General features: G+C 38.8%; 1 protein-coding gene across 10 annotated transcripts in view; it reads right to left on the minus strand.

Moving 5' to 3' along the window:
- Positions 1-27,665, minus strand: part of LOC134226322 (CD151 antigen-like) — a 335,335-nt gene that overhangs the window by 306,169 nt on the left and 1,501 nt on the right. For 4 of the 10 annotated variants that reach the window (XM_062707028.1, XM_062707036.1, XM_062707033.1 and 1 more), the window contains exons 2-3: positions 13,437-13,682; positions 12,810-13,206 (exon numbers count right to left, since the gene is read on the minus strand). The gene's annotated coding sequence lies outside the window, so the exon portion shown is untranslated. Of the gene's footprint in view, positions 1-8,476; positions 8,608-12,809; positions 13,207-13,436; positions 13,683-14,240; positions 14,407-27,665 lie in introns of those variants that run through there. The other 6 variants (XM_062707034.1, XM_062707031.1, XM_062707029.1 and 3 more) reach the window with 6 other exon arrangements.

A 27,665-nucleotide genomic window follows, 5' to 3' on the forward strand; every position in this document is an offset into this window, starting at 1 on the left:
TTTTGTTGAAGACCCATGGATCTATCTCGTTTATTTATCAAGTTATAGCTTGTGAACCATAAGTGATAGAAAAATGGTTTCTTCGGCAAAGTTGCTCAAAATTAATTGCTCTACAACTTTGTGGAACATTGCACAAGTCTTTACCGAAAAATTAAAAAGTTGATATTATGAACTTCTGAAATATAGGGACCACCCTAATTTCACTACATGGAAAAAAAATCGTCAAAAAATTTTTTTTTTTCCAAAGACACTATATCTAAAACTAATACTTTTGGCGCAAACATTTTTGTCTTGCTAGATTCCACTCTGGGACCATTGTGCAATTGTATTAAAATCTTCCGAAATTGTATATGCCTAATTATTATACAGTTTCTGTAAGGTTCTTATGCAGAACTGTATTAAAATCTGCCATCCGCTGGTTGGGTGATAGAGAAAGGTGGGAAGACTTGATCCCTTGGGAGACTTGATCCTTTTCTGTTTAACCGAGAACCAAAGTAGATTTTTTCTAGCGTATTTTTGTGCATAGATCCTTTAGAGTCTAGACAATTGATAATTATGTAGTGACTGATTTTCTGGATTGACAACATTGCAAATTAACCAAGACGGTTTCTATGTTTGGACCCTACTAAAAATCTTTTTTAAGGCAACGCAGAATGTTAATAACTTCTCTCAGCATTGACCAAATGCTATCATTTTTTTCACAGCACACAGTCAAACATATGCGAAATAATCCATACTGATGAAAATATGAACAATCCATCATAATTTTAGGATATTTGGATTACAAGTTATTGCTTCAATATGGGGACACTTGATCCCTCATTACTCACCCATACGAAAATTTGGCGAGAAAATTCAAAAAAATGTAAACTTATTCTTAGGTGGCTAATTGGTCGTAGATTTGACAGATTTGATAAAGGGTTGGCTCGCAAAAAAAAATATCTGTAGAGAGGATATAATAAAAAGGGGATCAAGTCTCCTCAAATCCTAAGATTGCATGCGCTGTCGAATTCCATAACAAAAATCGTTCATGAATATGCACAGCAGATCGTAAGAGCTGCGTATTTTGAAAGAACAATATTTTAAAAACCAGAGGGCCAGGTCCTACTGATATCAATGCATGTTCTTGGAGTGTGGACCGTTTGACCAAACATGCATTTAGCGAAAATGTTATTTGATCGAAATGGACATACGGCCGGAAATGTTAAGAAAATTATTTTCAGCTTTTTAGTGGAATGTCTTCACTTGTCATAAGACGAGTTTGTACAATCCCATTGAATTCCACCACTTAAGTAGAAGTAAGCACCGTAGTAAATGTACCCAGATAAGAACCTAGATTCAAGTCGAGTTCAAGTCGATTCAAGTATGAGACACTAATTATAAGTACTGTTGAGGTCGAAATACGTATCTGTCAAGATACAATTAAGTGGTGGAATTCAATGGGATTGTACAAACTCGTCTTATGACAAGCGAACTCGTTCGGCCTGACAAATTTTTCGGTTAAATGATCTGTTCGGCCGTATGTCCATTTTAGCTAAATGACTTCCAGCCATATGCCCAATGGTACGTTCAGCTAATAGACATATTCAAACTTTATGGCATTCGGCCAAATGGCAATTCTTCGTTCAATCCAGCTTTCCACGTTCGCCATAATGGCGGCTGCTATAAATAAATCTGACAGTAACTGCTTTCGACGCTTCCGACGATGGTCGTATCATAGCAACTATTTTCAAATTGTTTATTAATTGTTACGTGAGCTGGTACAACATGAAAAAACTGGAGAAAATTCACTTCTCGTAAAAAGCTTGCAGCAATAAGAAACATTTAATTAATATGACGAACATATATATTCATTTTTTTATATTTTAGGTAGAAGAAGAACAATTTGGCATTCAAACGCAACATTTATATAAAGTGTCCATACTTTTTATTGAGCTTGCAACGCAACTAGCTTTACTTAGCTTTAGCACTCGGATCCAAGTTCTTCTAAGGGGATCCGATTTAAGATACGTGGACATATGTGTGCGGCATGGTTAATGATAATCAATGCATACACTGAACAGTGTACAGTGTGCTGAACGGTCACACCTTTTGAATGTACCTTGCACGCTGTCGACATGGCGACAGACCGACACAACGCATCACACGCTTACGCGCGAAGTCACATTCGGCAAGCGCCTCTGCAAGCTGCATCATTTTCCGGTAGCATAACAACAGGCAAGTCGCCATTTTATATATAATAAGTATAAACTCCAAGCGCTGGGTTATTCCTCGTATGCGGAGGTGCACATTTTGGCGATCCTGCCAGGAGTAATTAAATATTGACTTGATTCCCAAAAGTTAGAAGGAATAACCCAGACGCTAGCAAATCAGCCCAACAAACGAACTCCATTTTCTTTTTTTTCAAATCTGACGATGCAAAACAAAAAAGTTCTTAGCGTGACGGGATGTCCGCATCAACTAATTACCTCAGTGTTAAAAGAAATCAGTCCTTAGCGTGACGGGATGTCCGCATTACCAAATAACCTCGGCGAAACAAAAAGATCAGTCTTGGGCGTGACGGGATGTCCGCAAAACTCGCGCTTAGTATGGCGAGGCATGTGGTTTTTACAATTGATCCTTGGCATGTTAGGAAATCTTTAAACAAATGTCCTTAGTACGCCCACAAATGTCCTGGGCAGTCTTCACGAAAACATGAACCGCGTTTGAACAAGTGCAGTTTTCCCGTGTGCAAGTTCGCACTCAAACATGCATACTAGATCCAAACCGAGTTCATAATAAACCGAACCAAAATCGCACCCGGTTTGAACCGTTTGAACACGAGTGTGCGCCCAAGTTCAAACACACGGGTTTGAACATGGAAGTTTAAACATCAGTTTACACACAGCATGCTGTTCATCTGTTCATATTGGTCAAGTTGTTTCTCTTGTTTAGTAGCGGTGATGGCCTAGTGGTAACTCGTTTGGCGTTCACTCAGGGCAATAGTGTTTGAATCCTTGTCTTTGGATTGTTTTATGGATGGCACATGAATAGTTTTAGTTTTATAAATGCCACTTTTCAGCCCTTGTCAGGTGGTTTGCGCTTGGTCCGATATCTCAATATCACAACAATTTGTTTACTGAACATTTTGCATACAATCTTCAGATATTATTCTTAATGTTCATAACAACTGAATATTATGTGTATTTTCCCGGTAAGACAGCCGGCAGCCTCCAATGTAATGATTATTTAAAGTGTCCTTGCGTTTATGTTCTAAACGAGGTTAAACACTTAAGTCTCTGTTCGTCTGTCTAAAATGTAGCCCCTAATTATTTTATATCCGTTACATATGCAAGAATGCATTTTGTTTTGTTAGATACGATGGGATTTGCATATCGTGAATCAAGGATGTTATCGATTATTTGGTAATTTGCGTTCGATCATTTAGTAGTTTGTCAATAACTCATTTCAGAAGCTGAATTTTAAAATGTGTTGTATGGAGGACTTTTAGTGCGATGGTTTTTCTACAACTCTGCTAAATGGTTCGTTGTTAGAATTCAACTAATAACGGAGTTATGGCTATAGTTTCAGTAACATAGACTAAATGATAGCAAAATCCCAATCATTTAGTTCAAGTTACTGCAACTAGCGCTATAACTCCACTAATAGTTGAATTCTTTCAACGAACCATTTGGCAGAGTTGTAGAAAAACTTTCGCACTTGAAGTCCACCATACAACACATTTTAAAAATTTTGAAATTCAGCTTCTGGAATAAGTTATTGACAAACTACTAAATGACCGAACGCAAATAATATATAGAATAAAATATAGATGTTGATTCCAAAAAGTTCTAAGACACACTTTTAGTGGGGGAGGGAGGATGTTAAACAAAAATTCAAATTGATAGAAATTTTAAAAGATAGTAAGGGGGTCTGTTCATAATGTATTCTATATTGCTATGTATAAATAATACGCCGATGACATTATGCAATACAAAGAAAATTCACAAACGATGGAGCTCCAGGTCAGAAATGAGCGCACAAATCCTTAAACATAAAAGTCTTGTAAACTACATGGCTCTCATAAAAGATAAAATCTCCAATTATGATAATCTAAAAAAATAGGAAACTGGAATTAGAGCCCCGTTGATCATAAGGTTCTTCAAAAAGGTCGAAAACCCTCTCTCCCTGGAATAAAGAAATCTCTATGCAACCCAGAACTTCACTTCAGATTCTCGGTATGTTTATCAAGTACCACCGCAAAGTAAGTAGAATGAATTATCCCCATATAAACGTCAGAAAAATCTTATCCCAAAATTTTAGAAATATGAACTAATCAGTTTTTTGGTGGTTACAGAATCCCGAAATCCTAAGAAGAATTGCTTTCAGAACCTCGAAAATGGAACAAAAAGCTCCGCTCTGAGCAGATTCGAACCTAAGACGTCCTGAATGAAAGGCCTGAAACAAGACCTCACCTCTATAAACGCTTCGTTATGGAAGTGCGAAAAATGTGCACAACATGTTTCAATTTTTCAATCATACCTTCATTGAAGTTTGGTTAAATTCTTTTATTCTAGATATGAATAACAATGCTGGGAAACGCAAGAATCAACAATAGTTTCCCTAGCAACCCGTTCATTTACTCAAGCGTAGCATTCTCGTGTGCAAGCGCACATGTTTGAACCCAAGTTTAAACTCGATGTTTGAACATTGTACATTGCGCCTGGGTGTATCGGAGTTCAGGCTCGTGTTCAGATTGCTATGTGCAAGTTCGAACATAGCAAGCAATGTTTGATTGGGTGCATAAACTTAGGTGAACATCTCACACATGTTGCACCTTGAAGACTGGTCCTGGGTGTAACGAAATGTCCATTCAAACAGGCGTGACGGGATGTCCGCGACAACAAAGTGTTGAGCCGTCCGTATAAAAGTCCACGGCGTAACAAAGTGTCTTTGTGACAAGTCCTAGGCGTGACGGGATGTCCGCATAATTTCAAATGATCTTGATTGTGGAACACAATCTTTGGCGTGACGGGATGTCCGCAAAACCTGCTCCAATGTGTAATAAAACCTCCAAGTAAGGTTCTTTGATGTCACTGCCCACTTGATATCCTCTATGTCATTATCTTAAAAAAAAAAAAATGTGCTAGTTAGACGAAAAAAAACCCTTGCACCCATTGAAATTATCCTTTAAATACAGACATTCGCCCTGTAATAGGAAACATTATGCTTGACTAAAGTTCGAGTGCTCGTTAATTGTGTCTATTCCAGATCATATAAGTAATTGTTTCCAAACAACATGTCAAGTAACGGGAGATATGTCCGAGCGCCCGAGTACCTCTACTCACAATCCAGCGATGACGAGTGCGAGCAGGGAACCTCTCCGACGATGAACAACATTCACGATTCAGTTAACGAGTCCGTTGATAACCGAAATGACATTGACCTTTGCTCCGATTTCGTTCATCCAGTCGTGTCTGGAGTTCAAGGCCAAGATCTCGACAACATTCAAGATACCGTTAGTCAGGTCATCGATCCCTCCGCTGCATCTGGATGCAGTAAGACTTCAACGGACAGCAACGAACAGCGACTCCAAAGGATGGAAAACGCACTGTTCGACATCACCAAGGCAATCCACTCTCGACATCTCAATCCAGGCAATCCTGACGCTGATCAAAATTGGTGCACTCCAGTCAGTAGCTCGGGTGACATCGCTTTGCCCAGTATTCGTTGGGACAACATAAAACCATTCCCATCCGGAGTACCAGCGAATAAGATGTGGGAAGAATGGAACCGGTACATCGAAAATTTTGAAATTGCTGCTTCCCTGAGCAATGCCAACGATCCAGTTCGAAGAACGCAGTTGCTCTTTCTCTCGATTGGGGACGAATTGCAAAATATCGTCAGAGCGGCTAAATTAAAACCGAGTTTGAACGATGCAGGATGTTACCGTAATTTTGTCGACAATATTCGAAAACATTTTCAGTCGATGACGGATTCAGCGGCCGCACATGAAGCCTTCTCGAACATGCGACAGGACAGATCTGAATCAGCAATCGCTTTCCACGCTCGATTAACGGCAAAAGTTCGACTTTGCGGATACAGCTCAACAGATCAAGACCGATTTGTAAGAGCGCAGCTGTTGAAAGGTCTGAGGAACAGAGAGTTGGTTAAGGCTGCAAGAACATACGGACACGACACTAACTACATAGTGCAAGCAGCTACTCGTGACGAAGCCTATGAAGCGGAGACAGCAACCCAAGCATCATCTCAGCCTTTTGAACAGTATGCCATCAACCGTGTACAACGACAGTCCCCACGACAACCGTCATATCGTGAGTCATCCAGCAAACATCCAAGGCCGGGAAGAATGGTAGACAGAACAGAGTCTAAACGATTCCGAAATAATCAGCAAGCACCGCGAAGAGATTTGCAGGAACAGGGACGCCGTGCTCGCTGCCGCCGTTGTAATGGTCTGCCTCATTCGAATTATCCTTGCCCAGCGCTAAACAGGAACTGCAATTCATGTGGCGAACGTGGACATTATGCCGCTGCTTGCCGCCAATCCCGGATCCGTCATCTCCAAATCAAATCCAATGATTCACCGACACGCGACAATAACATCGACCATGCTCAGGTATTGAACGATTAATTAATAATAACGCAATAAAAGTTGAATTTCTTTCCTAAAAAAAAATATATATATATATATGTGTATAGTTTGATTTGTGTATAACTTATATATGTACAATTTTAGCATGTAAACACACTTTCTCTCGAAGACGTGTTGGTCACCTGTCGACTAGGTTCATCAAGTCCAGTCCAAATGCTTGTGGATTCTGGGGCTGATGTCAATGTAATCGGTGGCAGAGATTGGTTACGTCTCAAGCAAGAACATTTGTCGGGCTTAGCTGACTTGAAAATAGTAAAAAATGCTATGAAGAACATTCATGCATTCGCTGCCAAAACTCCTATGGTCGTGGAGTGTGCATTCGAAGCAGAGATAGTGGCGATTAATCATCGCGGATCAGCTACTAAAGGGATATTTCACGAGGCATTCGACGATGACTGCAGTCCTTGGGAAATTGCAACCCTGGAAGCCAATGGTGTCGATTTCATCACCGACGATGAAATCAAAAAAGCCACAGCGGACGATCGAACTCTTCAAGCAGTCATGGAAGCTTTGTACTCAGAATGTTGGCCGAAACACTTGCAAACATATCAGCGTCTGGAAGAAGATTTGTCCATACGAGAAAGCATGTTGGTGAAGACGGGATGCGTGGTGATTCCAGTGTGCTGCACATTTCGCATCAGGGTCATCCATCGGCGGCCAAGAATAAAAGTATCCTACGACAACGAGTGTGGTGGCCCGGCATGACCAGTGACGTCGAGAAGTGGGTGGATTCTTGCTCTTCGTGTGCGTTGAACGGTAGACCAGAGAAGCCTACCCCAATGCAGCGCATCCTTGCTCCGAAAGCGGTCTGGGAAACAATAGCGCTGGATTTCAATGGACCTTACATCAAATTCGGTGGAATTTCCATCCTCGTCATAGTTGATTACCGGTCGAGGTTTTTGCTTGCTAAACCAGTAAAATCTACTAGTTTTGAGAACACCAAAAGAGTTTTGGAGGACGTTTTCGACAGAGAAGGTTTTCCAAAACGATAAAGACGGACAACGGCCCGCCTTTTAACGGTGAAGAATACAAACGCTACTGTACGGAAAGATCAATTACACCAATCTTCTCCACGCCATTATTCCCGCAACAGAACGGGCTCGTGGAGAGCTACATGAAAGTAGTTAATAGAGCTATGACCAATGCAACAATCAGCAAGACGAATTATGTTGAAGAACTACGCAAAGCAATTCACGCCCATAATGCTGCGATCCATAGCGTAACCAAGTAAGCTCCCGAAGAAATCATGTCTGGTCGGAAAATAAAACGAGAATTACCATTACTTGACTTCGAAAAAGTGTCGATAGATGATGATTTGTTATCCAAACGAGATCGGGAAGCTAAGTTGGCGGCGAAAGAGCGCGAGGACAAAAGACGAGGTGCACGGCCCAGCCGAGTACAACCAGGAGACATGGTGATAGTAGAGAGACATATGCGAGGCAAGGGGGAATCGCGCTTCTTCCCGAAGAAGTATACGGTCACTGAAGACAATAATGGCAGTTTGACACTAAATAACGAAGAAGGCCAAGTGTTGAAACGGCATATTTCTCAAACCAGGAAGGTGTCTAATTGGCGTACAGAAAGACTAGCAAGCAACTCCGATCATCAACCAATGACTTCGAATGCAGAAGCGGATGTCCCAGTGAGAAAAAGGAATGCTCCAACGTACCTGAAAGATTACATCCGGTCTACAGAACAAGAATCATAATTGCAGTAGACAAGATTTCGAAATAAAGAATTATCATCAGAACAAATTATTCTTTCCCACACTACACATAATTTAAATTTGAGATATGTTTTTCTTCCAAACGTTAGTTTGCTCACCTAATCTTTCCTTGCATGCATATTGCAGTTTATCAGGATCTCCCTACCTCTGCCAAGAAAACGCATTCATCCGCCAAGACAGGGATTTGAAGGCACAATATGCACCCGACTGAATGCTCTGCCTTCTTCGAAGTAAACTTGATGACAATCTATCCTCGATGCAACTTCACTACTCTGAGTTGATGAGTCACGCTCGCAGAAGCCAGATTGTGCAGTTAAGTGCAAATGACCGTGTTAAATAAATTCGAACTCCTCGGTGGAACTGGGAATCTAGCGGTAAAAAGGAAAATAAATAAAATCAATTGACTACATCATTCGTTTAGTTGCGTATAAGGACATGAAGTTATAAATGGAGTATGTCTGCATAGATCAATGGCGTTCCGTTATATTAGAAATATTTACTTAACGGCGTATAAAGCCAATAAACAGATAACAGATACGCAAATGATTGCTCAGTGAATAGTACCAGGAAAAGTATTAATAAAAATTAAGACAAAGGGCAAGGGTAACGTTTCCATCACGTCACTCTATTCGTAGAATTCTATCAAATAGGCAGCTGAGCCCAAGACTAGGATTCTAAGCCTAAGCTTCGATCGTAGATAAGAGTAAAATATACCGTGCTGAACATTCTGCTCATAGGTAAGTACAGTTTTCTTTGCGATAAGATGAACCGTTGGTATGATTGTTACAGTTGAAGTATCCGCTTTTATTGTCGATATTTCCCTTGAACTCAACAAATGAAGGAATGACAGTTTTTAGTTTTTTTCCTTTCGTCGGGAGAACTGGAAGTCGAACGATATTCCCAGTTCTATCGTGGAGGTCGACACGGACAAGTATACTGAACTGCTGAAAGCTTTCTGGTTTCTCCGAGCGTGAATTAGGTATTTAGAAGAAACTGGCTCACATTCGTTTTTACCCATCAACTAAGTGCCAGTGCAGTTGCATGGAGAATAAATCGTCAGGAAATTTGTTGCATAGAAGCCAAGACATGCAGAGCTTGTATTTTGTATGAATCTTGTGCTTGAATGCCAATTTGTTCTTTTCCCGCCTGAAACATAAAAAAGATGAATATTTAATCGTCAATAATTTTAATTGTTGCGAGAATTGAAATTCCTCCTGTTTTTTCATGTTATACCTGCTCACGTAACAATAAATAAACAATGTGAAAATAGTTGCTATGATACGACCACCGTCGGAAGCGTCGAAAACAGTTTAGCGTCGGAAGCAGTTACTGTCAGAAATATTTATAGCAGCCGCCATTATGGCGAACGTGGAAAGCTGGATAAGTTGAATTCAGTGAGAGATTCTTTGGATTTCAATGGGAAATCCTTAGGAATGTTCACGAAAAATGCTTCAGCGATTTCACACGATTTTTTTTAAACTTCTATTAGAAATTCTATAAAGTCTATAAATAAAATAATTGCACGTTTTTATTGGATTTTTTTCGGAATTTCCTCGCAATTTCCTTGCTTTAATTTTCACAGAAATTTACTTGGGATTTCAACGGAATTATTTACGGAATTTCGAGGGAAATACTTTGGATTTCAAAGAGAAATTCTTCGGAGCTTTCACTGCCCTGGAAGTTGTTCTATGTTTTCACGCAAGCTTTTCGTAATTTGTACAATTTCCCGTTCACTATGGAATTTTCAATGGAAATCATTGGTATTTTCACGGGAAATTTTGCGAACGTCTACAAGTTTGAATCGGCGTGAACAATTGTAGTTCAGCGGAAAAATTCGGCAGCGGCGTGAAGTCAAAAACTATACGGTGCGGTGATGCACAACTTCTTCTTCTTCTTATTAGCATTACATCCCCACACTGGGACAGAGCCACCTCGCAGCTTAGTGTTCATTAAGCACTTCCACAGTTATTAACTGCGAGGTTTCTAAGCCAGGTTACCATTTTTGCATTCGTATATCATGAGGCTAACACGATGATACTTTTATGCCCAGGGAAGTCGAGACAATTTCCAATCCGAAAATTGCCTAGACCGACACCGGGAATCGAACCCAGCCACCCTCAGCATGGTCTTGCTTTGTTGCCGCGCGTCTTACCGCACGGCTAAGGAGGGCCCCAAGGGTGGGAGGGTGATGCACAACCCTACTTACTTTCTTCTACTTACTGAAAAGTAAAAACTTCTCGCTTTGAATTTCTTATTTCTCACTTTTTACTTCTCACTTATTATTTCGTACCACTTTCCACGTCTGACTTTTCGATTTTCTTTTGGGAAAATTTAAGCTCTTTTAGTGGAATGTTTTCAACTGTCTAAGGCGAGTTTAGTACTTTCCATTTAATTCCACTACGTTTTGTTATCTTTACAGATACGTATTTCGACCTCAACTGTGAGGCCGTCTTTAGTGTCTCGTACTTGACTCGACTAGTAGTGGAAATAAATGGAAAGTACTAAACTCGTTTTAGACAGTTGATTAATCTTTTTCCACTTCTCAATCGCACTTTCTAATTCAAATTTTTCACTCCAACTTCTCACTTTTCATGCCTTACACAGATAAAACTATGTTGTGATTTTAAATGTATTTTACTGCACATATTTGGAGCACGCAAATAAACGCAAAATTCAATCGATATTAGTGTTCTTCCAAATCAAAATGAATTCAAACTGTGCTTGCTTTTAAAATTCAATCAAATTGAGATGAATATCGAATGTTTATTCCTTTGCTTGGATCAGCTGCAATTTTACACGTCGTTAAATTTTCCAAATTATTTGCTGTGTACTTTTCACTACTTATAATCTAAGTTTATTTTCAACTATTCGGCCAAATGGTTCGACACCGTGTATATCGTGAATGTGAACCGTTTCTGACAACATCAAGTTAGCGAGGTAAAAATGCATTGGAAAATTACTTCGACTTAGAGAATATCGAGTAAGGGAGGTATTGACTTACAGAGGAACGTAGTATGCTAGATTCAAGGCACTTTGAATTTAATCTACACACTTAAAATAAATCGCCGAATTCGGTAAAATTTTACCGAAATCTCAACAGCAGATTTAATCAGAACTGTTCGGTAAATAATTTAATTGATTTTCGGTGATTTTGACAGTTGAACAATGGGAAAAATTACAAAAAATCTGTAAAATAAATTACCGAACAGTTCTGCTGTTGAGATTTTGGTAAAATTTACCGAATACGGTGAAATGAGTTAAGTGTGTAGTAAGGGAAAACATCCAGTTACAGAACATCGAGATAGGGAGAGCTCACTGTGATAGAACCATAATTCACTTTACAGGACAAACTTATTGCAATCTGATATACGCAAAAAAAAAACTAGAATTAAATGTCTTGTTCCCATTTCTCTCATAATTCAAACCCTGACACTACATACAGCGCAGATTGCTATTCGATTCGGAAAGGTTTTCGCGCTTAGCCAGGCGACGCGACGCACTCAACATATGTGTGCCGTGCCGTGGCCCGTGGTCTTACTTTTGCAAAGCGGAATTGTTGATTGTCTTCGGTTGTTTCGGAGATCGTTGCGAGATGGAGATTCGATTTCAGATGCTAAGACGCCCGGCAGCGAACTGTGTCGGGCGGTGACATAAGGCCATGTGGGTGGCCGGCCGGTTGCTGAATCGCTTACTGCCATCTGGTTTAGTATTGAGCGTGCGGTGTGTTTTCCGGTTGGATTGCATGGGATCCATCCACATACCTTAGCTGGTATTGCATAACTAAACCAGTGTGTCAGAAAATTTGAAGATAAATCCATAATTGGAATGTAATAAGATTCAAATACTGAAACTTCCCATTAACAACAGATATCCAAAAAAGGTAATTTTGGAAAAAAAAAATCTTCGGAAATCTTGAGTATAGTCTTTGGCAAAATTTTGTTCGATAGCTCTTTAAAAAAAATCTTGAAGTCCCCACGTCCCTTTATTAAAATCTTTCAATCATTTTTCTGCAATCCACCCATTTTTTACACGGTTGGTATTCTTTAATTTGTCGGTTAACCTGATTTTTCACAGCGTTTCAAATACAACCTGAATTTTCATTGATTTTTTGTGAATTTTCTCATGGGTTTAACTCATAGTTTCACTAACGCTAAAGTTCGTGATCAACTAAAACCCACCCGTGTAAAAAAAGAACTGGGTGTAACGCTCATTTTATTTTAAATTATGAATATTAGTTTCAGAAGTTCTGCGCAGTATCACACGAATATTTCAAAAATGATTTTCAGGAAGTTTTAAAATGGATTCTTTTTTCGATCCCTAACAAGATTCAAGGTTCTTTATTCTGCATAATAAATTTAAATTTTTACAAATGCGTCAAAGAAAGTTAAAAATGTAGAATGTTTTTTATTAGTTTTCATATGGCATACTCACTTCGATCAATTATCCAATTCGCCATCCAATCTTTGACACTGTTCGCCAATCCAGTTTCAATATTCTCACAACCACTCAGCGTAAACAAAAATAGCTTCGACCGTGAACTACGGGAACTCGCTTCTGTGCGAACGAGCATACAGCATCAAACAACGCGCAATCGAATGCAAACAAATTCGACCATCAATGATAAATCTGTGGCGGGTAGACCCACTCCCTCCACGCGGCACAACGTTCGAATTTTCCCATCAAATTAAGCGCATTAAAACTTCCACACGCTTTTATTCATATGCGCGCACACACACTCAATACTGGCACCCGCGAGCACTTAAATCTGTGATTTACCGTTTTTTCCGGCTACTGAACTGCTCCGTTGTCCAAAAGCCACCCCGACTAACTAAAATGTATCCGTTTCATGGTAAAAAAGAAAATCCCAGGGAATACATGTCTAATTTTTCAATGAAACTTATAATACGTGTTTTTATGTAGAATTTATTTGTTTTTAATAAATAGCAGATGAAGCATTTAATAACAATCTTTTCTTCCACTGATAATTTTCAGATTTGTCCATAGAATTTGTCTATTTTATCATGAAACGATCCGATTCCGCCACCTTAGCTCACAAACCTCGATCAGACACTAACTTCACCTCGACGAATGCTGGCTGGCTGCTCGGGGGCCCACGGCGGCGCTGGTTTCTGTACACTCAATCGATGTTTAATTACGATTAATTCCACTTGATTCGCAGCATTTCACGCAAACAAGACACCATTCCAATCCTGCTGCCTACCGGCATCCCGTGCGTTCACTCACTATTGGTTTTTAATTTTGCATTTTGCGAATTAGTACACGGCCTTCTCAGGGCCGGGACGGCTGGAATTGCGGAAGAAACGGGAAGTAGAATTTTAATTATGCTTTTTGCTGGTTCCACACGCCCTCAAACACTTGAACGTATGTACCCCTCGACAAAAGTACGGCGAGTTTGCTGGCGGTGCGGGTGGGCGAGCTCCAAAAATTAATCGGCCGTTGTATGCAAATTCACGCGCCCCGGTAACAGCAACAGCACGCCCAGTGGACACACAATTAAGCGGTGGTGGAAAGGCAAATGGTGCATCGATTTGTGAACATGGGAAAATCATATTTAATACCTACAGCTGAAAGCGTAACAGGCAACTGATTTTCAGATCCGACGAATTTAAGAAATCCTCATGGATCTGTTGAAATCTGTTGATTATCAATAAATTATTGTTCATTAACTCTTTAAAAATAATTCAAAATTTTCTTTTTGCAAGGCTCCTGCCACCATGAAAGTGATGATCATTTAGTTCTACTCATTTGTCAAAACCTCATTTCCGAAGCTAAATTTTGAAATGATTCGTAAGTAAGTTCATTGAAATGTGTATAAATTTTCTCTGGGTGTTAAGGACGAACCTTCCGGGATCCAGTTTTATTCCACCTCACGTTTTCAAGGGCACCACTTTCAATAATTGGGCCTACTGACGTCTAATCGCCTTTCTCTTTCAAGTGCATAGGAAAGATGGGAATAGTTTTCACCTGGAATCCCTTCCCGATTAAATCAAAATCTATCCCTTTGAAGGAGAAAGATTATTAAACGTCAGTAAGCTCTATGAAGCAACGAATAACTGACTGTCTTTATATTCTGTGCTTGCTACGACGCAGCAAAGCTAAAATAAAAAGACGACAGTTATCCGTTGCTTCTTGGTTGAGATTAGTGACTCTGAAAATTCAAGGCGAAAATTATTTGGATTCTGGACAGTTTCACCTTAAATAATTTTATTTTTTTAAGGCTTCCCAATGGTTGCTTAGTTACTGTCCTATGGAACAGAACCAGTGAAAAACCTCAATCAATCAACTGAATGGCTTACTGGGAATGTGCAATCGTTTTCATTCAGTAAGTTGCAGTCTTTGCAGTATCAAAACACAAATCTCGCGCTAGTATCATAAGGGCATAGCTGCATTAAATGATTTCTGTGGATCTATTTTATAATTTGTAAATAACTCAAATGGATAAAAAGTTATAGGCGTAATTGTTGCTTCTGGTGGAAGATGCAATCGTCCTTCATCCCTCTACCCCATTAAATCTTTGACAAACTGCCGAAATTAACTCTATAAGAAAAGAGCATCAATGAAGAGAGATCGATCAATGCAGATATGCCGTTATTATGCGCAAGAAAAAATCAACTGGGAAGGAACATCAGAAGTCGATTTTTACTGTATGGAGACCATGTTTTTGAATATCACTTCATGGGCTATCGATAAAGAGTTACCGTGGGGCGTGTCGGGTCAGACAATCCCGAATTTACCAAATCAAATGACGAATTATGGTCACTTATCAAATGACCTATTCGGCCAGGCGACTTCTTGGCTAGACGGCCCTTTCGGCCAAACGACCCTTTCGGCCAAATGACCCTTTCGGCCAAACGACCGGCCAAACAACCCTTTCGGTCAAACGACTTTTTCGTCCAAACGACCCTTTGACTTTCGACCATTTCGCGGAATGCACATTTTTTTCCGAAAGACATTTCGCGGAATGTACCTTTTCACCGAAAATCATTCCGCGGAAAGGTAATGCTTTCTTCGTATGACCGCATCTGGTCGTTATACACAAAGTGAGGGAACAATAATGCCTTCTCGAAATGGACACGAAGTGGGAGGATGCATCTGCTCAGTATAAGACGAAGGGAGGGTAATGCTTTATTTAAATTGATGTGTCTGTCAGGCATAACGCGAAGGAAGAGGTAATGCCTTCTTTAAAATAATGTGTCTGCCCGATATAAGGCGAAAGAAGTTGATAAAACCTTCTTTAAAAGAACGCATCTGCCAGGTATAAGGCGACGGAGGAAGTAATGTTTCTATAAATGGATGCCTCTGCCCGGTACAAAACGAAGGGAGGATATAATGCCGTCTATCCGTAACAAAGTAAAGAGAGGATATAATCCCTTCATTATATCTGGCCCGTCTGTCAGATATAATAAAGGATTTGTAGGGGGAAATTGGAATTTCGAAAACTACTTCTACAAATTCTGGAAGGCCTTCCTTGGTCGTGCGGGAAGATGCGTGGCTGCCAAGAAAGACTATGCTGAAGGAGGCTGCAAGTTCTGGCCTTGCATCTTTCTTAAGTAAGTGTCCAGCGAGGGCAGGATTTAGCCGGTAGGGGGCCCCGGGGCCGACGGTATGTGGGGGCCCCGTGGCCGACGGTATGTGGGGCCCCAAAATGTACAAAAAAGGTTGGTTTTGGTACATAAGATTTGTGGGGGCCCGGGGCTAAAAGCTAAAAAACTAGCTTGTTCATCTTAAATTGTTTGTTGGGAAAACCTTAAATTTTTTTTCGTTCGTTTCGCGAAACTTGATTGAAACTTGAACTGCTTCAAAAATTTGATGATTGTAGCTGATAAATAAAATTTTTGATGGCTTGTTGAAGTAAATGCTGTAAAGCATCTCCCGAACAAATTTGTATGGAAAAAGAAAATTTGACTAAAGTTTTTTCGGGAACGATTCGGAACGATCTGGTATCATGTATTGAAACCTATTTTTGGTGGTTTGTGTGGTGATTTGCTCATAGTTGCTCCAAAGCTGGAAATTGACTGCTTCAATGTTAGAATGAGGACGCTGGTGATGCTTCAGATCTTAAGGCATAGTATATGTTGGATAGCAATTCTAACCTCAAAATGACATTAGCGTCCTAAAAATACTCTTTGGTGAAAGATTCGAGCAACATATTCGGTTTTATCCGGCATTTGTATGCCCGCCACTGCGCACCGGTTCAAATTTGTAGAAACCCGAATAATTTTTAGAATCTTGAAAAATTTCGAGTTGAAATTCCGAAAATATCAAGTCTACATTCCAATAAGTTTTTCGTGGAAATTTTCGCAGAAGAACTCTCCGTGAAAATTCCGATGCTTTTCTTGAATATTCCATGCAATATCCCATTGAATAATCATCCGTTGAAATCGTAAGAATTGTCTTATAAATTCCAAAACTATTCCTGTTAATATTTTGAGTGAATTTCCGCGAAAATTTAGAATTATTTCTCGAGGTAATTTTTAGTTGAAATGGACATTCCGAAATATTTCCAGTGGAATTTTAAAATGGTTTCCTACATTCTTGCAGATTTGGTACAAATTCCTGAGGAAATTGAAAAAAAATCCTATAAACATTCCAAAGACTTTCCGAATTATTTACATTGGAAATTATAGAGAATTTTCAGTTGCAATTTTGATGAATTTCTCGTAAACATTTCGAATATTTTTTCATGAAAATACAATAGCTTTCTTACAAAAAATGTGACCTCAAAGAGTTTTTGGTGGGAAACTCAAATAATTTTTTGTGGAAATTTTCAATAGTTTCTTTAGAAATTCCTAAGATTTTCCATTGATTATTCCAAAGAATTGGCATTAGTACATCCGAAGAAATTGCCGTGAAATATACGAAGAATTTCCCGTGGACATTTCGCTTATCTATCCAAAGAAATTCCGAAGAATTTCTGAAATTAAGAAAAATTTCCCGTAAATGCAAATGCAGAAACATCAGGGAAAATCCTTTAAAAAAAATCAAACTATAGTGAACCTAGCATATAGCGCTTTACAAATTGTTCTCCAAAAAAAAAATAAAAATTTAAAAGTCTACGTAGACTTTTTGTATAGCCCCCCGCCCCCCTTCGTGGACTAACGTAGACTTTTTCGAAACCCCTCCCTCCCCCTCAAGAGTCTACGTGGTTTATGGACAGCCCCTAACCATCCCCTTCCTCAGCATTCGCAAGGTTATGGCCAGGACAGATCTCGACTATTGGAGAGTGCATTGCTTTCATCTGTGAGATAGTGATTAGTCCCAAAGTATTTATATAATAGATCAGCGGTTCTCAACCTTTTTCTTGAGAGGTACCCCTTGGAACTTTTGCATTAGTTGAGGTACCCTCTCTCGAAATTAGGCTTCCAATCCTTTTGAAAGAATAATACCGAGCCCTTTGAAGGGAAGCTCATTTAAGCTTTTGAATCCCTTTGAAGTGGACTTCCGCGCCTCTTCATTAGAGGAATCTGAGCCTCTTGTGGAGAGGCTTCCGAGCCTCTTGAAGGCGGTTTTTGAGCCACTGAAAAGGAGGCTTACTTTGCAGCCTTAAACGACGCTTCCAAGCCTCTTGAAAGAAGGCTTCCGAACCACTTGAAAGTAGACTTCTGAGCCTCTTGAAAGAAGGATTCTGAGCCTATTGAATGGGGGCTTCCGAGCCTCTTGAGAGAAGGCTTCCGAGCCTCTCGAAAGGAGCCTTCCGAGCTTCTTGAAAGGAGGAGGCTTCTGAGCCTCTTGAAAGGACGCTTCCGAGCCTCTTAGAAGAAGGCTTTTGAGCCTCATGAAAGGATGCTTTTAAGTCTCTTGAAATGTGGCTTCCTACCCTCTTGAAAGGAGCCTTCTGAGCCTCTTGGAAGGAGGCTTTTGAGTCTATTGAAAGGAGGCTTCTGAGCCTGGAAGGAGGATTTTGAGCCTCTTGAAAGGATCTTGAAAGGAGGCTTCCGAGCCTCTTGAAAGGAGGATTTTGAGCCTGTAGAAAAGGAGGATTTTGAGCCTCTTGATAGAAGGCTGCCGAGCCTCTTGAAAGGACACTTTTGAGCCTCTTGAAAGGATCCCAAGCAACACAAGTCAAGTGAAACTGGTTGCAGCAACTTATTTGTGACTGAATCTGGTCATATATAAGTTACTGTGATCTATATGAAACATGTGTGCTACTCTGGATGCTTTTGAGTCTCTTGAAAGGGATTTTTGAGCCTCTTGAAAGGAGGTAAGGCTTCCGAGCCTCTTGAAAGGAGGCTTCCGAGCCTCTTGAAAGGACGCTTCCGAGCCTCTTAGAAGGAGGCTTTTGAATCTCTTGAAAAGATGCTTTTGAGGGTCTTGAAATAAGGCTTCCAAGCCTCTTGAAAGGAGCCTTCCGAAACTCTTGGAAGGAGGCTTCTGAGCCTGGAAGGAGGTTTTTAAGCCTCTTGAAAGAAGACTTCTGAGCCTCTTGAAAGTAGGCTTCCAAGCTTCTTGGAAAGAGGCTTTTCACCCACTTGAAAGGAGGCTTCCGAGCCTCTTAAAAGAAGGCTTACGAACCTCTTGAAAGGAGGCAACCTTATCACTTGAAAGGAGGCTTCTATACATTTTGCTGGTTGTGGAAGGCAGAATTCAATTGAGATTTATTGATCGCATTGCATATTATGTACAATATAAATTTTTGAAATAAAAATACACAATTATCAAAACTCAGGAGGGTGAAACGACTGTCATCCGCGGTACAATGGCACTCTACCCAACATCGTTTTAGTACTTCTGTTTTTAAAACCCAGTTTCTGGGTAGTATACCCGAATTCAGCGCTCATTTTGGGTGATTGGCTCGTACGCAGTTAGTGCTAATTATCAGCATTTAACTTCTAACTGCGAAAACTTTCAACTCGTTGAGGTACATTGAGCCTTTTATGTTTGTATGGCTTCTTTATGTCGAAAAATAGCTCGTCGATACTTCCGAAGTTTTGTTATCAATTGTTGTCAATCAAACGAAAATAAAACAAAAACATTGTACGCCATATTGAATGAATGGTGGGTAGGCGTATTAGCTTTCTCTTCAGTCCACTGTCAAAACTATATCAATGAGTTTTGATTGGAATTGTAATACTTCCGCCATTACGCATTTTTGTCCGAGGTACCCCCTAGGGCCAGCGAAGCACTGTGGTCGGATATCATGAAATCATGGCATTAATAAATAACTCCTTAGGGTTGCCTCATAGAAGTTTGGTGTCTTCCACAAAGTTGTTGCTTGATAAGTAGGCCTTCATATAGTGTTAAAAATTTAGTTCGGAACTCTACCGCTAGGGGGGCGCTTCAGCTAACTTTTTATATGAGCATGACAGGTTGATGGTGTCTTCTGCAAAGTTTGAGAATTTAGTATTATGAGCAACTCTTGCGAAGGAACCATCTTTGAAAAGGCTTTTGATTCTGAGATACAATGCCTTTTTGTTAAAAATGTGCTTTTATTCCCAAAATTTGATTTTTTTGGTTTAATTTTTTATCTATGTACAATATTTATTTTCGCATAAACTTTCTGTATCCCAGAGAGTAATATATGGTAGGGTCTGACCCGATTTAATCGACAAACAACCTAAAAAATGTCTTAATTATTGTAAAATATTTAAAATATACAGAAAAATCGGTTTATTTTCCCACTCCCTCCACATCCCACCAAGATTTTATCTCGGATAGAATCTTTGGGTTGTAAAGAATGAAATGGAGGGGAATTTGGTTGCAGAAACTTGCCGTAACTCTCAAACGATCTACTTTTATTTGTTCAACTGAATGATTTTTCGCTCAATTTAACATACGTCACAAATTTCTTGGATGCAGTCCTACCATTACTTATTATTATTATTTATCTTTATTAACGAGATTTTCGGCCCTTGGCCGGCTCCTCTCTCCTACCATTACTACCATTTATAGTACCATGCAATAGAAATTTTCTGTTGGTACTATATTTTTCTTAAATAATAGTTGTAAACATTTTAATATTTATTTAACGTTGGCATACGAACTGTTTATACAGAACATAATATAAATACAAAATGTTTTGTATATTAATCATCGAAGAACGTACTTATCTTTTTTCAGAACTAGGAGCTGTTTCATAATTTCCGGTGATGTTTCATGAAAGCCCATTTTCAACGATTTAGATCTTGAAGACGAAAATAGAATATCGCCAAACATACTGATACCCGATGGTATTTCTGACGAATCTTATCAAATACACATTTTATAATTTTTATGATTGGCACACTCCTCGAATTAGACATAGATTTACGGACAACGTTAATTAGTTTACGTTTTGATATGATCTAGTCAGAGCTTGTTAAGAATATAGATAAAAACAAACCTTCTTGTTTCGAAATCCGTCCAGAATATCTTCTTCTTCTTATTGGCATTACATCCCCACACTGGGACAGAGCCACCTCGCAGCTTAGTGTTCATTAAGCACTTCTACAGTTATTAACTGCGAAATTTCTAAGCCAGGTTACCAGGAATGCAAAATCGTATATCATGAGGCTAACATAGGGGCCCTCCTTAGCCGTGCGGTAAGACGCGCGGCTACAAAGCAAGACCATGCTGAGGGTGGCTGGGTTCGATTCCCGGTGCCGGTCTAGACAATTTTCGGATTGGAAATTGTCTCGACTTCCCTGGGCATAAAAGTATCATCGTGCTAGCCTCATGATATACGAATGCAAAAATGGTAACCTGGCTTAGAAACCTCGCAGTTAATAACTGTGGAAGTGCTTAATGAACACTAAGCTGCGAGGCGGCTCTGTCCCAGTGTGTGGGGATGTAATGCCAAAAAGAAGAAGAAGAAGAAGAGGCTAACATGATGATACTTTTATGCCCAGGGAAGTCGAGACAATTTCCAATACCCGTAATGCTGGGTAGACACCTTTACGTGGTGTGTTACGGGGTAAGATCTACCACGGTTACATCCTCACCCCACAAATACCTTTCTCATTATCCAACTCCGTGGTACTTATGAGGGTGTCGCGGTGGCCTCTCGTTAAGAAAGTACCACATCAACACTTCCTTCCTCTCCCTAGTTACGGTGAAGATGGGCGTGGCCACGAGTAGTAATTTTCATGCTTTTGTTATTTTTGTCTAAGACTGGAATCAAGTACCACCCCCTTCTTGATTTCTGATAGCATTCTAGATAAGGATCCCAAAAGTAAAACATGAGTATCACTAGTGTCCAATCTACGAATTACACCGTAACAATGCTAATGCTAATGCTAATGCTAATGCAGGGAAGTCGAGACAATTTCCAATCCGAAAATTGCCTAGACCGGCACCGGGAATCGAACCCAGCCACCCTCAGCATGGTCTTGCTTTGTAGCCGCGCGACTTACCGCACGACTAAGGAGGGCCCCCAAATTCCGTCCAGAGTATACTAACGTTAATTTCATGGAAACCAAATCTGTAGCGTCATTTAGTGATTTCTAAGCTAAATTCCAGACCAATATATTTTAAAAAATAATACTGCAAAATAACCAAAACGAAGCCCAGAAAGTTTATGTGCTCATTATAATATGAATTTTACGGCCTACTTTGATTGAATAAGTGACAAGGTTTCCGTCAAACACATGCTGAACTAAATAAATATTAAGGCACTGTGGAAGATTTACGGCAAATTTCTGCAACCGAATTCGCGTCCGTTACATTCTTTATAAGCCAAAGATTCTATCCGAGATAAAATCTAAACGGGAAGTGGAGGGAGTGGGAAAATAAATCGATTTTTCATCATATTTTTGAACTTTTCCAAAAATTAAAGCGTTCTGCAAGTTATTTCATGGTCCAACCGGCTCAGACACTACTATACATAACTCTCGGAGATGCAGAAAAAATATGTGGAAATAAATATTTCACATAGATACAAAATTAAACAAAAAGTAATAAAATTTTGGATATAAACTCACATTTTTTACATAAAATGCATTGTATCTCAGCCTTTTCAAAGATAGTTCCTTCTCAAGAGTTGCTCAAAATACTGAATTCTTGATTTTTGCTGAAGACACCATCATCCTGTCATGCTCATATAAAAAGTTAACTGAAGCGCCGCCCTAGCGGTAGAGTTCCGAACTATATTTTTATCACCATATGAAGGCCTACTTATCATGCAACAACTTTGTGGAAGACACCAAACTTCTATGAGGCAACCCTAAGGAGTTATTTATTAATGCCATGATTTCATGATATCCGACCACAGTGCGAAGGTACCCCCAGGGGTACATGTACCCCAGGTTGAGAACCGCTGTAATAGATGATAATTTATTGTTTTGGAATCCCCTTTTAAACACTCTGAAATGAGCCACCAGTGCAGTAGTGGTCAGACACCATATTTAAACACGAATCGAAGTAATGTTTTTAGCATATTTGGAACAGACATTCGGAAATGCATATAAGAATCTTGAATTCTTTTCTTCTGATTAAACCAGAATACAGCTCAAATTGTGCAAAATGGTTTGAGTTTCTTCACCGGAGAACAAAAAAACACATGAAACTATCTGACTGAACGGCTGCGTGAATAGAAACAAGCCTCAATTATTTTTAATTTTCAGTAAAAACAGATAAAACGTTCGGACCTCGTTCTGTTTTTGTACTGATATGCAAATTGAATCAGAAGCACGGTTTAACAAGCAAATAATTTATTTTAAATCTTTCGATCAAGGTTAAGTGGATCTGCTTTGTTAGCTCTCGGATGTATTGACATACCAATATTGTTTTTCTTTACATTTAAAAAAATAAAGTTGATATAGATAAAATCCGATACAAAAAAATATTGTGGGGCACTTCAACGTGGCCAACCATGCTGTGGTTGAGCACATTTATCGATTTGATTATTCATATATTGAAGTTGTTACCAAAAGTATGCCACCAAGCGCCTTTCTTACCTTTCTTACGACTATTTGGGGTTTTCAGTTAGAATATTTATTTGATTCCGTAATATTTATTTGATTCATTAGCATCATTAGCATTTGATTATAAAGCATGTATGCATGTATGAATTGATAAGAACATTATTCAGTGCTTTGAAGTGGAAAATCTTCACTCATCATAAGACGAAATAGTATTTTACTATTTAATTCCACCACTTGATTGTAATCGTTCAGAAATTTCCAAAATACGTTCCTTACTTGTCTTCAGTATCGCGTACTTGACTCGACTAAGTCTTGCACCGACTTTTTGATTATTGAAACCTAGATATTCTACGTTGTCGAAGTGCATTATTTTTGAACAAATATTCTAATTCCTGTATCTTCTAAACTCCATACAGACGAATACAGGCTTTTTGCTGAGAATGATTAAGACTTATAAAAATTGTATCTGGCATCCCTGTACACAAGTATGAAAATTGGACTACTGCAGTAGTCCAATTTTCATACTTGTGTATATAAGCAAAAAAAAATGTATTACCCAAGCAACCAAAAGTTCGTATAAGAAGGGATGTTTTGGCTTAATCAGCTCGCATTTTAAGTAATTTTTGGTATGGTGGGAGTGCAAAAGTGAGCTTTGAAGTTCCGTTAAGGTGCTTGGAACTGAATGTGAACCAAAAGTGAAAAAAATGGTTCGGTTAGGAACAAATTTGAGTAAAATCTGAACTTCTGGTTGCTTGGGTAGACATTAAAGGTACCGTCCAAACCCTTTAGGTTAAATACGGGTTACTATGGTTGAATCATGTTTTTCACAAATGATGTTTGCGGGATAACAGCGCCTCTATCGTTCTAATACTTATGCTTCTACATACTGTACAAGCAAATCGATTCTGTAACGCACCACCCAGGTTTATCATTTTTATTTAGAATAGGTTATTTGGTCATATTTTACTCTTATAGTAGTCAGAAGGTTGTCATGAAACAGAAGGTTTTATTGTTTATTTTTATGACTTAATCTTTAAAACCGTTTTCTAGAGTGAAATAAAACATGATAAAGTTTCTTGGTAATACACACTCCATAGCAATTGCTTCATTGGATTAAGAAAATCATCAAGGAGTTTTACGATATGGATATACTGTTGCGTGACAATTATTAAAACTGTCGCAAAGTTCGGAGTTGGTTGCACCTTGGTGGATTAGGCAAGGTATTTAAAAGGTTAAAAGACTATTATTCTTCCATTTACTTCCACTATTAAATGGAAGAATAATAGTCTTTTAACCTTGTAGCATTTCCCCTAAGACGCTCTAAAATAATTAATCAAGGTATTTAAAGAAAAAATCGTAATTTTATGAAAAGTAATACGAAATACGAATATTGTCTGGTTGAGTAATTCGCGCAAATTCTTACTCGGCCGTTTGGTTTTTGTACAGCAACATTGGGAGCTGCCCAATCGGAGAGACTTTAGAAAATGGTTTTCAAATTTTGTAGACGTTCCAGTTTGACTTCAATCTTTTCGGTCGACGCATACGGTACTGGCTTGACTATTAACCATAATACATTGTTGATGCATAGTCCAAGGTCTTCACTAAAAACTTGGATTTTAGTTGGTTGGCAAACTCTTTTGACGCAGAATATAATTTTGAAAGAAATGATTACAGACTGCTTTAAACGGAATATCCTATAATCCAAAAAGCTCAATCCATTTCATACCGAAAAGTTTTCGATCCGTTTAATATAAAACATCACCTTGCTCCACAATTTCGTTCAAAGTAATGGTACAATCCAATTCGGCTATCAGACACATGTCGTCACCGGATACGTTGACATCGTCGCTATCTAATTGTACTCTCACAGGATGCTCATTGATTTTCAAGCTGACGAACATAAATACCCCTGACTGCGATGTTCACTTGATTGGAGGTATAGACTCCTTGCACCTTAGCTACAGAATTACCTTTAAGGCAATTATATCTTTGTAGCAATTGTATCTTTACTTGAAACATGAGCAATTACCATCTCCATGTCCTTCTTGCAAGCATTACATTTGTGCTGGAGGAAGAAGCAATTCTTCGAATAATGTATACCCTACACCTCCAAAATGGTATGTTGGGAAAGACTATTGAGATTTCGAAGAATATTTCATTGTACCTCCGACCTTCTAGATCAGAATCGATTCAGATTCAAATGGAATTCTGCAGCTAATCTACATAAAGTCTGATCTGTATTAATTTGAGAAAGCTTGAGCTGTTCACATTTTTTGACAATTCCAGCATAGGGGTAATAATCACCTGTAGGATCATTTTTGAGCAGTAAATAATGGTATCTCAGGTTAAAAATCGAAGTTTGTCGGTTCTTTTTTCGGAAGAATATAGTTCATATACTTCTTGTGAGATACGGTACATGTTCCTTGGCATGTTCGTTTAGAGTTGGAGCATCTTCTTCGTTCAGATTTTAGTACTTGACAAACCAGACCTCAAAAGTTAATATTAGTTCCTGGTTCTAAATGAACTCGAATGCGGTTGATAACGGTTTTGTCAGAGCCCCGCCTTGGTTAAGTTGAGGTGGTCCTTCCCGATGTTGCTGCATGATGCGCAGATTATCGTCCATTTGTTCTTCTTGAACAACACGAACTTAAGCTACAGAATTGGTAAAATATAGATGGTAAGTGTGGTATCAGTTTTCATATTGAACATTAAATTCAAAGATATGTTTTTTTCAAAATTTTGATTCCTAAATTGAATAGTTTTCCAAATCCTTTACAATTTGTGCGTAGTGAATTTTTTTGTGTTTCTTCTTCTTCTTGTTGCCATAACATTCCCAAGTAACAATTTCAAGGCTTCATAGATTTATTTAAGTTTTTTAACGGCTTTATCACTGCTTTGCTCAATGCCGCGAGATTAGTCTTATTGGAAGACTTGTAGCTATCTTCAAAATCGTAATAAAACTTTCAATAAAACCACAAATGTCAAATGCTTCATGAGCTTATTAGAGACCTTATGATTATCTTGGGGACTCTAATAAAATCAATTTTGAAAACTGTCATAAAGCCGAATATATTGGTCTAAGCCTTGTCCTACGCAAAACCTAAATAAAACTTAGTAGTTTTAAATAGGTTTATAATGGTATTGTACAAGAACACAATGTTTATGTTGAGCTTCGTGAACTGTGGTCAACCGAATGGCTAAAAACAGATGTTTCTGTTCCATGTTCCCCAAATATTTGAACAAAGGAAACAATAAGCACCTAAATTTTCCAAACTGGACATTCACATATTTAAAATTGTGTTGTTAATTGGTCAAATTCCACTTTTGAAAATGCAACGGACAATATAAATCAACTATATCCTTTTACTTCCGGTAAATTAAAATGGTATAAATGCGAATACACAACGAATGGTGTAATAACCAAGATTCGATATAAAAAAGCTTTCAATAATATAAATATGCATAACTGTCAATTAGCAGACAACAAAGTTGAAAAATCAGCCAAGTTCCAATTGAATATAGAACCATCATGAAGATAAGCTGATCGTAAGGAACCGATTGCAGCAACTTTCAGCAAAATACTTATTGTATTTATTTATGTAAAATGTTATTTTGGCCGTCAAAATTGCCCACAGTGTAGTAGCAGCCATGCCGGCAGGAAAAAATTATTTTGTATCGGCGAAAATCTTTTACAAAATGCATTGTCACTAGTAATAATCGCTGCATTTCAAGATAATTTTCAAAATTTGAAGCACGAGATATGTTTCCTTGCAAATTTAAAGGCCACCAGAAAAAATGGCAGCATATCGATTTATTATTTACACTAATTAATTGGCCGTAAATCACAGTATTACGACGGCGCACTTGATCAAACTGATTTTCTTACCTGTTTTCACCAGAAATTCGAACGCGCAGAAAAATGTGCATGCCCGCGAACGAATTCTGAGCATCCAATTTCCAATAAATGAACATTGTTTTTCATCCATGTCCGTGATGTTGTTTTTTATTTCATTCTTCCATTCATACGATTATCCTTTTCTTCAAAACAATAACAAAAAGCTCCACGGAAAAGAAATTCCCTTTTTTGACAGTGGTTTTATGGAACTCTTATGAGAAACCTTGAACTTGTTTTGAAGACGATCTCAAGAGTGGTCCACTTAGTCATAACATAATCTTGTAGCGGTCATCAAGAGGTTGTCATGTAGATTTAAGTTTTATTGCTAATCTTGAAAATTTGCTCTCCAAAACTGCTAATAGAGTATGATAAAACTCAAAATGTTACTTGGGCTGGGACATTGCCGCCTCGCTGTTCAGTGTTCATTCAACACTTCCACAGTTATTAACCGCGAGGTTTCTAAGCCAATTTACCATTTCTGCATTCGTTCTCATGAGGCTAACACGATGATACTTCTATGCCCAGGGAAGTCGA

This window comes from Armigeres subalbatus, chromosome 3, assembly GCF_024139115.2.
Source record: "Armigeres subalbatus isolate Guangzhou_Male chromosome 3, GZ_Asu_2, whole genome shotgun sequence".
NCBI classification, from domain to species: Eukaryota; Metazoa; Arthropoda; class Insecta; order Diptera; family Culicidae; genus Armigeres; species Armigeres subalbatus.